Below are 14253 nucleotides of genomic sequence, written 5' to 3'. Positions count from 1 at the left end.
GATCCAGCTTGGACTGGGAATGCTCGGAGTCTGTACTGGGAGGGGGCCAGGGGATGCAGTTTGGACTGGGAATGACCCCACTCTGTACTGGGAAGGGGCCTGGTGATCCAGTTTGGACTGGGAATGATCCCAGTCTGTCCTGGGAGGGGGCCAGGGGATCCAGTTTGGACTGGGACAGGGACCAGTCTGTACTGGGAGGGGGCCAGGGGATCTAGTTTGGACTGGGAATGATCCCAGTCTGTCCGGGGAGGGGGCCAGGGGATCCAGTTTGGACTGGGAATGATCCCAGTCTGTCCTGGGAGGGGACCAGGGGATTCAGTTTGGACTGGGATTGATCCCAGTCTGTCCTGGGAGTGGGCCAGGGGATCCAGTTTGGACTGGGAATGATCCCAGTCTGTTCTAGGAGGGGGCCAGGGGATCCAGTTTGGACTTGGAATGATCCCAGTCTGTCCTGGGAGGGGGCCAGGGGATCCAGATTAGACGGGGAATGATCCCAGTCTGTCCTGGGAGGGGGTCAGGGGATCCAATTTGGACTGGGATTGATCCCAGTCTGTCCTGGGAGTGGGCCAGGGGATCCAGTTTGGACTGGGAATGATCCCAGTCTTTCCTTGGAGGGGGCAAGGGGATCCAGTTTGGACTGGGAATGATCCCAATCCATACTGTGAGGAGGCCACCAGATCCAGCTTGGACTGCGAATGCTCGGAGTCTGTATTGGGAGGGGGCCAGGGGATGCAGTTTGGACTGGGAATGATCCCAGTCTGTCCTGGGAGGGGGCCAGGGGATCCAGTTTGGACTGGGAATGATCCCAGCCTATCCTGGGAGGGGGCCAGGGGATCCAGTTTGGACTTGGAAAGATCCCATTCTGTCCTTGGAGGGGGCCAAGGGATCCAATTTGGACTGGGAATGATCCCAGTCTGTCCTGGGAGGGGGTTAGGGGCTCCACTTTGGACTGGGAATGATCCCACTCTGTCCGGGGAGGGGGCTAGGGGATCCAGTTTGGACTGGGAATGATCCCAGTCTGTACTGGGAGGGGGTCAGGGGATTCATTTTGGCCTGGGAATGATCCCATTCTGTCCTGGGAGGGGGCCAGGGGATCCAATTTGGACTGGGAATGATCCCAGTCTGTCCTGGGGGGGGGCCTAGAGGATCCACTTTGGAGTGGGAATGCTTCCAGTCCATACTGGGGGTGGGGCAGGGGATCCAGTTTGGACTGGTAATGATCCCAGTCTGTACTGGGAGGTGGCCAGGGGATCCAGTTTGGACAGGGACAGGGCCAGTCTGTCCGGGGAGGGGGCCAGGGGATCCAGTTTGGACTGGAACAGGGCCCAGTCTGTCCTAGTAGTGGGCCAGGGCATCCAGTTTGGACTGGGAATGATCCGTCTCTGTCCTCAGTGGGGGCCAGGGGATCCAGTTTGGACTGGGACAGGGCCCATTCTGTCCTGGGAAGTGGCAGGAGGACCCAGTTTGGACTGTGAATGATCCCAGTCTCGCCTGGGAGGGGGCCAGGGAATCCAGTTTACACTGGGAATGATCCCAGTCTGTCCTGGGAGAGGGCCAGGGAATCCAGTTTGGACTCGGAACGATCCCAAACTCTCCTGGGAGGGGGCCAGGTCATCCAGTTTGGACTGGGACAGGGCCAAGTCTGTCCTGGGAGGGGGCCAGGGGATCCAGTTTGGACTGGGAGAGGGCCCAGTCTCTCCTGAGAGGGGGCCAGGGGTTCCATTTTGGACTGGGAATGATCCAAGTCCATACTGGGAGGAAGCCAGTGTATCCACTTTGGACTGGGAATGATCGCGGTCTGGACTGGGAGGGGGCCAGGGGATGAAGTTTGTACTGGGAAAGGGACGAGTGTGTCCTGGGAGGGGGACATGGGGTCCAGTTTGGACGGGGAATAAGCCCAGTCTGTCCTGGGAGGGGGCCAGGGGATCCAGTTTGGACTGGGACAGGGCCAAGTCTGTCCTGGGAGGGGGCCAGGAAATCCATTTTTGACTGGGACAGGGCCCAGTCTGTCCTGGGAGGGGGCCAGAGGCTCCAGTTTGGACTGGGAATGATCCCAGTCTGTCCTGGGAGGGGGCCAGGGGATCCGGTTAAGACTGGGAATGATTCCAGTCTGCCTTTGGAGAGGAGCCAAGGGATCCAGTTTGGACTGGGAATGATCCCAGTCTGTCCTGGGAGGGGGCCAGGGCATCCAGATTTGATGGGGAATGATCCCACTCTGTCCTGGGAGGGGGCCAGGTGATCCAGTTTGGACTGGGAACGATCCCAGTCTGCCCTGGGAGGGGGCCAGGGGATCAAATTTGGACTGGGAATGATCCCAGTCTGTCCTGGGAGGGGACCAGGGGATCCAATTTGGACTGGGAATGATCCCAGTCCGTCCTGGGAGGGAGCCAGGGGATCCAGTTTGGACTGGGTATGATCCCAGTCTGTCCTGGAAAAGGGCCGGGGGATCCAATTTGGACTGGGAATGATCCCATTCTGTCCTGGGAGGGGGACAGGGGATCCAATTTGGACTGGGACATGGCCCATTGCGTCCTGAGTGGGGCCAGGGGATCCGATTTGGACTGGGAATGATGCCAGTCTGTCCTGGGAGGGGGCCAGGGGAACCAGTTTGGACGGGGAATGATCCCAGTCTGTCCTGGGAGGGGGCTAGGGGATCCAGTTTGGACTGGGAATGATCCCAGTCAGTCCTGGGAGGGGGTAAGGGGATCCGGGTTGGACTGGGAATGACCCCATGCTGTCCTGGGATGGGGCCAGGGAATCCAGTTTGCACTGGGAATGATCCCAGTCTCTCCTGTGAGGTGTCCGGGGGATCCAGTTTGGACTGGGAATATTCCCAGTCTGTCCTGGGATGGGGATAGGGGATGCATTTTGGACTGGGTCACGGACCATTCTGTACTGGTCAGGGGCCAGGGGACCCAGTTTGGACTGGGAAAGATCGCAGTCTTTCCTGGGAGGGGGCCAGGGGCTCCAGTTTGGACTGGGAATGATCCCAGTCTCGCCTGGGAGGGGGCCAGGGGATCCAGTTTGGACTGGGACTGGGCCCAGTCTGTACTGGGAAGGGGCCAGGGGATCCAGTTTGGACTGGGACAGGGCCTATTCTGTCCTGGGAGGGGGCCAGGGCATCCAGTTTGGACTGGGACAGGGCCAAGTCTGTCCTGGGAGGGGGCCAGGAAATCCAGTTTTGACTGGGAATGATCCCAGTCTGTACCTGGAAGGGGCAAGGAGATTCTGTTTGGACTGGGAATGATCCCAGTCCATACTGGGAGGAGGCCATCAGATCCAGTTTGGACTGGGAATGATCCCAGTCTGTTCTGGGAGGGGGCCAGGGCATCCATGACTGCTGTGGGATAAGCCTGCCTCTGTTTGCACCGTATCTGAGCATCGAATAGCTCTTCCCTGAGCCGGTCTGACCATATGCCAGCAGAGTAGCGTTATAACCCCGCCAGGCTTTCCCCAGCACTCCTTGACCAAGATCGCAAAAGACCTCTCTCTAAAAAAAGATCAAGTGCATCCTCTTCAGAGATGAGCGAGCAAATGCATACACGAGCACTGCTGTCTGCTAGGGGTGCTCCCACTAATAGTTTAAATCAGGAATCAGGATGTGCAAACACACTTGAAAGTGGTACTGAGTTCCAGGATGACAGAAATGTCGACAAAACCTACATAATGCTGCAAACCAGTAAACTGACAAGTGCCAGTCGTTTGCATTACGCTTACATGCATGTTAGTGATGGGAGATAAACGAACCGACCAGTCTGCAAGTGTGTGTTAGCTAAAACTGCTTTTAGTTGGTTCTTGGAATAAAATCTTACCTGGCTGGCGTAAACTGTTGGGTCCTGCTGAGATGAGCATACCATTCTCGCCCTTTAGGAAGCCGCTATGAGACCAATAGGCTAGATCAAAAGTAAAGGTTTTCCTGGGCCCTCGATTCCTAGGGTCACATATGCTTGTGCTGGTGGTGTTCCTAGAAATCACGCACCTACTCCCTGCATTCTTCTCTCTCTGTGTGTTAAAATTACAATTGTAGTATCGCAAGACAAGCGATCAGTCATTCACTAATAATTCATGGTTTAGTCTGGATTTAAACCAAGTTCAGCAGCAACGCACACCACACCAATGACTGCTGTGGGATAAGCCTGCTCTTGAACCATGCCAGGTGATAACAGAGCCAAGGAGTAAGTGACCTGAACGAAGGGACGCATCAGTAACCATCACATGCCTTCTTCCCTCTACCTCACATACCGCTCAGCCGCATAGCACAGTGCACTGGAAAATGCGTTTTCTTTTAGGAACAGCTTTAATTCAAAAGGAACCATGGTACAGTTCTCGCCAAGCGTATCAAACAGACTCATTACCTCGACTACTTTGGTGAAAAAAGCATTTCTGGAATGGAAACCCGGAAGTTTTGCACAGAAGACAAAAGTACAAACCAAATAAGAAACAAATGCTAGCTTAGTAATTGAAATTCTATTTTTTTGGTAGTATTTTCTGTTTGGCCTAGGCTAACAGGTTACAAGCATTGCCTAACAATGGAACAATTCCTAACAAAAGGAACTTCTGACGGGGGAATTAAACTACTTAGCTACCTGCGGCCTTGTTTGCACACTGGGCATATTCTTGCCATACGATCTGCTAAAATTCTAAGTATTTTGGCACATGCTGGTGGATTTAGGCAGCAAAGGATTGCCACCAGGTCCTTGGGGGAAGGCCTCCTCCCCTGTGCTCTCCTCCAATACTGAGCGTCTCTTCCTGCCGCACCGCGCTGTCCCTCCTGTACTCCTGGGTGTGCTTGATTCCCCAGCCGTCCGGGCGGGTGTTTGCTCACGAGTAGCTGTTTTTTCTGGTTTAGCATGTGGAACACTTATTGTTCTTCTCTTAGGAGTATCACAGATTTCCGCTCTCCCTCCTGAACGTATGTCTTCCTGAGTAGAGACAGATTCTGTGCCTGCCAAGAGATTGTGTGCCCTCTTCAGAGCACTTTTTCTAGGAGTGACAGGAAGTTGAAATTCTGTTTGAGGCAGCGATGGTTTAGACAGATCAAGGTCAGAATATCCTGAAGCTTCCAATGAACTCCTCTTTATTCTTCTGCCTCTCTTAGTTGGCACAGGAAAAAGGAGGTGGTCACTAGGCTGCACCTCTTGATCCTTGACAATATTTTCAGTAAACTGTAAAAGAATGTTTTCCCGTTTTCTTGCACTTCTGCTGGGACTGACTGCTATTTTTGTCTCATGATCAGTGTCATTCTGGCCAGTTCCCTGATCTCCTGCTGAACGTTTTCCTCCTCTAGTCATTTTGGAAGCAGCAGAAGCAATAATGCTACCTCCAGCAAGAGAAGTTTCCTCATTAGCCACTTCCATGAGCTCAGATGCGGCTTCCTTTGCTCTCTTTAATCCTGTTCTTGGAGTAACAGCTATGGACTGCGTACTGACAGGCGATGTTTGCCCATCAGAATGGCTGCTTTCTACTTCTTCTGAATTGGCCCGTTTAGGCTTCCTACCTCTCCTAGGAGTAACAGGGATCACAGGTATGCGCTCATCATCTTGAGCATTTTCTTCTGTTTGAAGGCTAGAAGTCTCAGATGCTTCTTTTGTTTGCCTGGTACTTCTCCTAGGAGACAGCCCTAACAAAACAGGTTTGGCTGTCTTCAGTAGTTGCTGATGGCCTGCCAATGGAATACTTTGACAGCTAGTCAGTTGTCCCCTTGCGCGTCTTCTAGGAGTGACGGCATGCTCTACTTGACATGTGCTGGTTTCATCTTCCACTTCTTCTGGCACAGTTGGTAAGGGAGGTTTTGCCTTCTGGGATCTAGTTTTCTTTCTACCTGTGGTTTCATGATTTTTTTCATTTTCTGAGACGGAACCAGGCGTATTTGGTTTCAGTGGGCTGGATGGCATGAATGAAGTAGAAGCTCTGCATGGCGAATGTGAGATACCACCCTGTGATGGGATCCAGAAAAGCTGTGGGTTTGTTGCAACTGGTATGGCTTTTTCTTCTGATGCAGAGGACATTTTGGACTCCTGGTGGTGTGTTTCACTTCATGAACAGAGAGAGAGACAGTCGTCAGTAAGATTCAAAACAAACCCTGAAGAGTTTTATAAGTTGCTTTCTCACTGTAAAATCTTCATGTTTCAAAACAGAAAAAATTAAGAAAAATCAGAAATTCCTTTAGCAACATATCTGCATTCAATTTGTGACTCGTTCTTATGCAATGAATCAAGTCCTTAGCATTCTTCCCGGCTATCTAACACTAGATAATAACATAACACCAGAGCGATATTAAAGAACGAGATACCATTTGTCTTCTGTAGAAAGAGTGCAACGGCTCTATTGGAGGTTTAGAACAAACCAAACAACAGTTTGTACCCGGGCATGTTACCACTTGAAATCAAGGGTTGTTTCATTGCTAACAGTCCGTCTTTCTCGCTAAGCACTTGCAGCTTTTAAAGTATCTGGTGAGAAAACTGCTTCCCTTTCCATAAGCAAGGAGATGCTAATGGAGCACACACAGAAAACAGAAATTAAGTGTCTAAAATACTGCCAGAAAGTATCCAAAGCCCCCAGATAAACTCACTAACGTGACAGGAATCTCAGGTGTAATTTTTAGCTACACCATTTTCAGACAAAAGCAGGGCTTCTGTTCACAGTATCTGCTTAGTAACCCTCAAACCGTTCAAAGGTTCATATAGCCTGTTGAATGAAATCTTTATCACCGTACTTGGGGGTCTGCAATGATTTCAGAAAAAAGGTTCAAATGGACAGCTAGTCAATTTGACTTCTGTTCACGCCAAATTAGTTCTGTTCGCAGCCAGAAAGGAATCGAAAAGCCGTTGTATATCAGAACACAGGAAAGAAGCAATACCGGCTTGCAATCGTAGTTTTCAAACACAGGAAAGCCAGCAGTTACATGTTGTGTGAACCCAACAGTGTATCTGTTTTATAAACTTACCCTTCACGTGCAGTCCCCAAAGGAGCAGCCTCAGCAGCTTTAAACACCAATTTACCATCCTCAGGAAGGGTAAGACAGTCAGCATTTGATTCTTCCACAAATCCTACAAAAACAAGACAGAAGGATGACTTCCCTGTTGCACTTAACATCACTTCTTTTAAAATGGTCATATGATTTTAAAGTGAGCCTTTACGCATTTCACCTACGATAGCGGTCTAACAAAATAATGCTACCAAGACTTCAAATGCACAGGAGGTCTGAAGTCTTCTTTCCAGTAAAACAAGAAGTCTGATGCGTAATTTCAGTCAAGAAAACAAAATGGCCATTGATATTCTGTTTACAAACTAAACTTGATATGTTACAGACCTAACACATAAAAACTTCAGAAAACACCCCTCCTTCTTAAAATCCGGTAGCAAGTTTTCTCATTTCTCTTTGGATATCCGTCTCATTCCAGCAACGCTCCTTTCCTTTCTTGACTCCATTTCCCCTCTTCTACAAGAATGCAGCTAAGGTCCTTGCTTGTTCTTTTCTCTAGAGATTGACTGGTGGCGTTGAAACCCAACTGCTTGCTAACCTGTTTTTATCTCAACAGGTTCCGTTCTAGAAACATCCTCCTCTTCTTCTTTGTTTCTACTGTCTGCTTCCTCCGGATCCAGCAATTATCTTTGCAGACAGCATGCAGGACTGGGATAATTTTGCTAGCTCAGGCCAAACAAGAGCTATACTGACTGCCCTCTAATGCTTCCAGACTACGGAAATTGTACAGAACTCTTTGTACCACAGTCCAGCAACGACAAAGTTTCTTTATATGGTTATTCTTTAATGATTAGGACCTTAGCATTATTTCTAAGGAAAAGCACCCTGGATTTCTTCTCCAACTACAAGACGTCTAAAACAGGACAGGCAAATGTTTTGACCTGTCTTACTCAAAACACGCAGATCTGGAGAATCCCTCCAGAATGGCTGCTTTCTACTTCTTCTGAATTGGCCCGTTTAGGCTTCCTACCTCTCCTAGGAGTAACAGGGATCACAGGTATGCGCTCATCATCTTGAGCATTTTCTTCTGTTTGAAGGCTAGAAGTCTCAGATGCTTCTTTTGTTTGCCTGGTACTTCTCTTAGGAGACAGTCCCAACAAAACGGGTTTGGCTGTCTTCAGTAGATGCTGATGGCCTGCCGATGGAATACTTTGACTGCTAGTCAGTTGTCCCCTTGCGCGTCTTCTAGGAGTGACGGCATGCTCTACTTGACGTGTGCTGGTTTCATCTTCCACTTCTTCTGGCACAGTTGGTAAGGGAGCTTTTGCCTTCTGGGATTTAGTTTCCTTTTTACCCGTGGTTTCATGAATAGATTGTTCTACAACTCCAGATGTCAATTCTTTAATTCTTGTGCTTTTGATTACATACAATAAGTTCTCAAAAGCTACCTTAAGGGGTTCAGGCACATATGGGAGTGACTCTGCAATATTTTGAGATTCCTGATCACTAGTTACAGGGGACACTGAATTTGTCACATGTTCTTGGTTTTCAGTATTTCCTAAACTGTTCACAGGTTTTTCCCCTGTTGTTGTGCCAGACGGTTTAGAAGCATTTAACAGTGTAGGGTCTCCCATCTCTGCTTCACCACCTTCTCCTTCCAAGACTAAAGGAAAATTACTCTGCTCTCCATCTCCCTCAGCTGCATCACATTCACCATCTTGGTTAGCAGGCAAATCCCATGGAAACTGTTGCTCTGTGGTATTATAGCTGTATTGAAGATTGCCTGGCGGACGTAGTTCACTAGATGGTGATGCTTCAGGTGCTGCTTCTGAGGTTTGCGCCTTACCCGCACTATCTTCAATGACCTGGAGTTAAAAAACGTCTGTTAATGCATTATTAATTACCAAACAGACTAACTTCCAACTGAGTGAGACAAAACTGAGGACAGTGAAATACTGCGTTTCCTTTCACATCACCACTGAATGTAAAGTTAGAAACATACAATGTACTCTCTCCTACAGAGAAAAGTTTATGCGGTTAAGGGACAGAGACCAAAGTATTCAGTGTACGCAATCACATGCTCCATTTCTGAGATTTCTGTTCCCAAAGCCGAAACGAGCTAACTAACTGACAGCCTATTTAACTTCATCTGAAGTCTGGGACACCGAAAACCTTTTTCCATTCCTCGAGACCAATCAGTGTTTGTTTCTAAAGACTTTTCTGGTGGTTTCATTTTAAACAAAGTTTACAGGCTTTTTGATTGGTTGGTTGTTACCGTTTTTTTACAGTACGAACCTTAACCACAAGAGGAGTCTCTAGCAAATTCAGCTCTGATGCTCCTGAAAACTTCTTTTGTGAGACGGAACCATGCGTATTTGGTTTCAGTGGGCTGGATGGCATGAATGAAGTAGAAGCTCTGCATGGCGAATGTGAGCTACTACCCCGTGCTTCAGAGCGTGGAGGAACAGGACGAGCCACCGAATCCAGTAATCTGTTAAGGTACACAATTTAAAATACGAAAAGAAATAAATCAATGGAAAGAATCATGCTGCGTTCAAGAAATCTGAGATGGTACGTAACAAAAACATTCCATGAACAAGAAATACAGGTGAACCCTCGCTGTTGGGGTGATGTCTCAGGCCCACCAACAAGTCAGAGGCATTTTCTTCTTTTCAATTATTTCGTTACATTTCGTACTTAATTTCCTAAATCACTGCCTCTGAGGCAAGAGTAATCCAATGTTAAGTTGCACAAGTGATGTCATTCTCGTGTCAGAAGAAAATGCATCCACATTTCAATGCTGGGACCACTTCAAATTCTCCACTTAGTTGTGTCCCTAAGTTGGCCTTTTCTTTAACAGACACAAAACTAAATGCAAACAGAATACTTTGCAAGCACGGGAAGTGTACACACCCACACACATACACACATATATATATATATATGAGAAGCAACACCTTTTTGAAATATTCATTCTGTAGATCTACTATACCTGGAACATTTTCCTGAAAATTTTCTAACTCGTGCCCCAACAGATGCATTGCGCGACTCTGCATCAGGGAGAGGATGTGTTATGACTGGTGGTTCTGTCACTCCAGGACTAGAATTAAAAGGAAAATGTAAATGACTTTCATTCCCCTGAAGTCCAAACATACCAGAATCCAAGTTTATTTGACCATACCACCTGCAGGAAAATCATCTGACAACTACTAGCCTCTTTTCCGCTCTATTATCATAGCAGAAAAACTCACTCTCCAAATATTACTTACGATGTATTGATTCTTAAATGCTACATATTGTATGTGCAAAAAAGCCAGACAAAGCTCTATTCAGGCGCACCTTCCCTCCAAAACGCTAACGCAATTCAAATGGATTATTCTCTCTCTCTCCAAACGTGTAGCTCAAGACTAAACTTTGTTAAAAGGCTGCTTACCTATCATGCTGTGAGAAACTGGTTTTCTGCTTGTTTGCTCCCCATCCTTCTCCAATTTTGGACAATACATTACTGATGAAAGTTGCTCTTGGGTGCACATTTCCTGCATTAGCTTGTTTTGTTACTGTTGATAATGGCTTCAGTCTTACGACTGTAAAGCGAGAGGGAAAAACTCTCAGCCTCGTGTAATCAAAGCGATGGTTAGCTGTCCATTGTATTTCCCCCCCGAAAAATTACCTTCTCTTAAGACCGATGAAGGCAAATGGTAAGTCTTGGCTCTCTCTACATCCAGCTTCCTTTCTCTAGGAAGGATCTTGCCATATTGGTCTAATACAGAATTTCTGGCAAGCGCTCTCTCTCTCAAGCGAGGATCATGATCATTCTGATGAATGAAAAGCGTAAAGCAGAACGCTGACGAATTACAAGAAGTTCGTTGCACAGAACTGCCTGTGCTATTTCTAATGAGTGAATAAACATCCTCTGCAGATACAGTAAAATGCATCCACCGCACAGAACAGCAGCAAGTGCTACCCATCAGCACACGCTTTGGAGTAGTGGAATATTTTGTTCAACTTTTAGGTTCGGCTGTAACTTAAGGTGTAGAAGCTTATTCCTAGTATTTCAAAGAACGGTATAAAACCCCAAGCATTGTTGAGTACTATCAAAAACGGTTAGTAACACCTAAGAGAACCTTGCACACTTGACGCTTACCATGCGATTAACCTTCATTGTCTGATTCAACTGTAGTGCTGGGATATAGTTGGTACGCTGCAGATGCTGGACTAAAAGAAGTTTGCGATTCTGAACACCAGCAGTGGTCTGTAAAAACTTCTCCAAACACTCCTGTGAGAAATAACACATTTCAAAAATCGATTATGAATCTGCCTCTTCTCTGTTCAAAGAGACGATGAAGATTTTTTTTTTCTTGTCCACACTTACTCGTTCAGGGCCTGTGAAAGGTAGCTTCAGTAAGTCTTCCATTAGTCCCACCTCCTGACAGACTTCAAACATGTGTTTTAACAGCTCTTCTAGGTTTAAATTAGTGGTATGTTGCTTCAACAGACCCCAAGCCTCCACCATGCACCTGCAATTAATTTTTTTGAGACGTAAAGGAATATTAATAGTATAACCAAAAAGATGCCCCAAAGTTGTGGTATTCAAAGTTTAAAGGAAATTTAGGGCATCGTGATTTGTATTATTTGTTCTCCACCTGTCACAATATTTGAGCGCCAAAACGGGGGGATATATTTCTTTACCTATTGGACAACAACACAGTGAGGAAAAGCCGCGCTTCACTACTGCTTGACATTGAGGGCTTCATCATCTGTACGTATCTGAGGGCTCGCCTATGCTCTCCTTGGCACATGAGGGACTGAAGAATTCTCATATGTTGCCATGACACAGTTTTGATTGTAGCTGGATGAAAGAGCAGGGCCAGTGAATTCTGTAGAAGTCAGAGATCACGTTTACTAAGATACATACATACACGCAGGCAACAAAAATATTCAAAAGTTTCTTAAGGAAGGGTGAACGGGTGTTAAATAAACTTAGGTGACTAACCAATGAAATACCTGATACGGGACATGTAAATAACAAGTATTTGCAGGAAAAAGCATTAGAGCATTCAGTTAGCCATACAGAACAAAGTGAGTGTTTTAAAAGGAGTAGGTCACACTTTTCTAGGTTCATCAAATCTCTGTATACAAACATGGCTTTTTATAAATACACTACTAAATAATAAGTTCTTCTCCCAGACAAACCGATTACATCAACGCTGTGACAGGCAAAGAACAACCTTCAGCATCAGAAAGAACATGGATTAGGTTGAAAAGTCACTTTTGCAGTCTTCTGTCTCAACTCTGGCTGCTATGATCTTAGCTTTAATATTTAAAGTATCTAAACCACTGTTTTGGAGAAAGTGCTCAACTGGTCTGCTGAAAACAGCCTAAACGGATGGCTTTGAAAAGTCAAATATCAAGCATTATTAAAGTGGACTTTGTCTTCCTTTTCACCAACTGCCTGTCAAAGTCATTGAAACAAACATTTCAAAGCATAATTTGTGGCTGAAGATGTTGTGGCAGTATTACAAAAAAGCTTCTGATGTTTTATCACCTGTTACTAGCTAAGCACCAATTTATTAAAATTGCTTTCTAGATTATCGCTTTGTACTGCAATGTATGTCTTGCTAAACTGTTACATACTTACTTCATAATCATTGTGATCTAGAAGCCAGAAACCTTGAACAAGCTTAACAAGACCCCAAGGGACAGCAAAGGCAGTTGGGAAGGAGTCGATTAAAGTTTCTGTTTTGTTCGGAAAGGAATGCATGACATCTAGCAGCAAGTAAATTGTCTGGTATCACGTATCTAATTAAGGCTAATAAATTTGTAAGACCAAAATTTATCACGTAACATTTAGAAAAACATCAGGAAGTAAGGATATGCAAGTGGTAGGAAGCAGAAAATACTAATGGCTTAGTCTTGCCGTTTTAAGCTATTCTAACCTGACGAGACTCGGGTCCTAACCGCAAAACTGCATTCTGAATAAATAACCAGAAAGAAAGGCTCTTTGGTTTCTGTAAGGCATTCAAAAAGGTTAACTTTGGGTATTTAACTACTTCAGTTAGAAACTCAGGCTCCCGCTTTAGTCAGTGGAGCTACCAGTTGGACATTCAAAACATTTGAACATCCCACGCTTAGTTATTAAAGCAAACAAATTCTACAGTTGGTTTTTTTCCTCATTTCCAGAGTATATGAACCAATGTAAATTATGGTGTCCTTACAACACAACTCAGCTCGGAATGATTAAAATGGGATTTACACCAGTATGTGGATCACTCACTGGCAGTGTCATCTTCGCTTTCTGACATCCATTTTAGGGACATACTCTAATAAGACAGCTCTGGGGTACAACAGTTTTTAAACCCCTTGCTCTCTAGGCTCTCCTCTCGGCTTAGACAACAAACAACAAAAACAATTCTGGATATTTCCGCAGCTTAGAAATTAAGTTTCTGCCCAATGACTTTTTCCTCTGTTTACTATTCTGTGGGCGTGCACTTTTAACAGAACAAAAGCTTTGCAACAAAACATTAAAAAAAAAAGAAAAAAGAAATGCACAGTACAAAGAAATAAAACAATGCTTCTGTCTAGGACTTAATTCTAAACGAAATGTTTTCACTTGCATTGTGTTTGAAGGACAAATTAAAAAATGTTATGAAACACCTAGGTGACAAGCATTTAAGAACATTTACGTGCATATACTGAAGGTGTAATAAAAATAACTAGAAAGGATACAATTGCATGCTTGTAGCTTTCTTCAATGCTTTCTAGCAAATAGAGATCCAGCAGTGCCTGAAATGAAAAATTGAAAGTTTTTTAAAAACTCCTGTCTTTCATAAATCACTGCCTTTTGGGTGGGGTTTTTTTGGGGGGGGGGTGAGGGTTTGTTGTTGTTGCTGTTGTCATTCTTGTTTTCTGTGAACATAACACTCACATGTAAACTAGCAGGTGGATATTTCCCAGTTCCTCCTTCATCTCTCCGCCACAACTTCTCAACTTGGTCTCCTAACTGGGAAACCATTCCATCAATCATCAAGCAGTCAGAATCCCATTTTCCTCTGGAACAGAAGGTAGCAAGGATTCAGGCAGAGTAAACCACGAATTCCAGCCTCGCAGTGTAACAGATTTCCTCCAGTCAAAAGCAAACAAAAAAGCTCCCAGGAGTCAAAGAAAGTAACAGACATACAAAGGCACGATTAGGACTTGAAATGCACGTGAAAGAAATTTCTGAGTCAGGTGAAAGATGTTCGTTAGATCATGTTCAGTTATTAACGGAGGTCAAAATAGAATTACAATTACGGATGGCTGAACTTTTAACAATTACATTCGTCACAAGT

Source organism: Gavia stellata, unplaced genomic scaffold, assembly GCF_030936135.1.
Source record: "Gavia stellata isolate bGavSte3 unplaced genomic scaffold, bGavSte3.hap2 HAP2_SCAFFOLD_51, whole genome shotgun sequence".
Lineage (NCBI taxonomy): Eukaryota > Metazoa > Chordata > Aves > Gaviiformes > Gaviidae > Gavia > Gavia stellata.
This window is presented reverse-complemented; position numbering follows the sequence as displayed.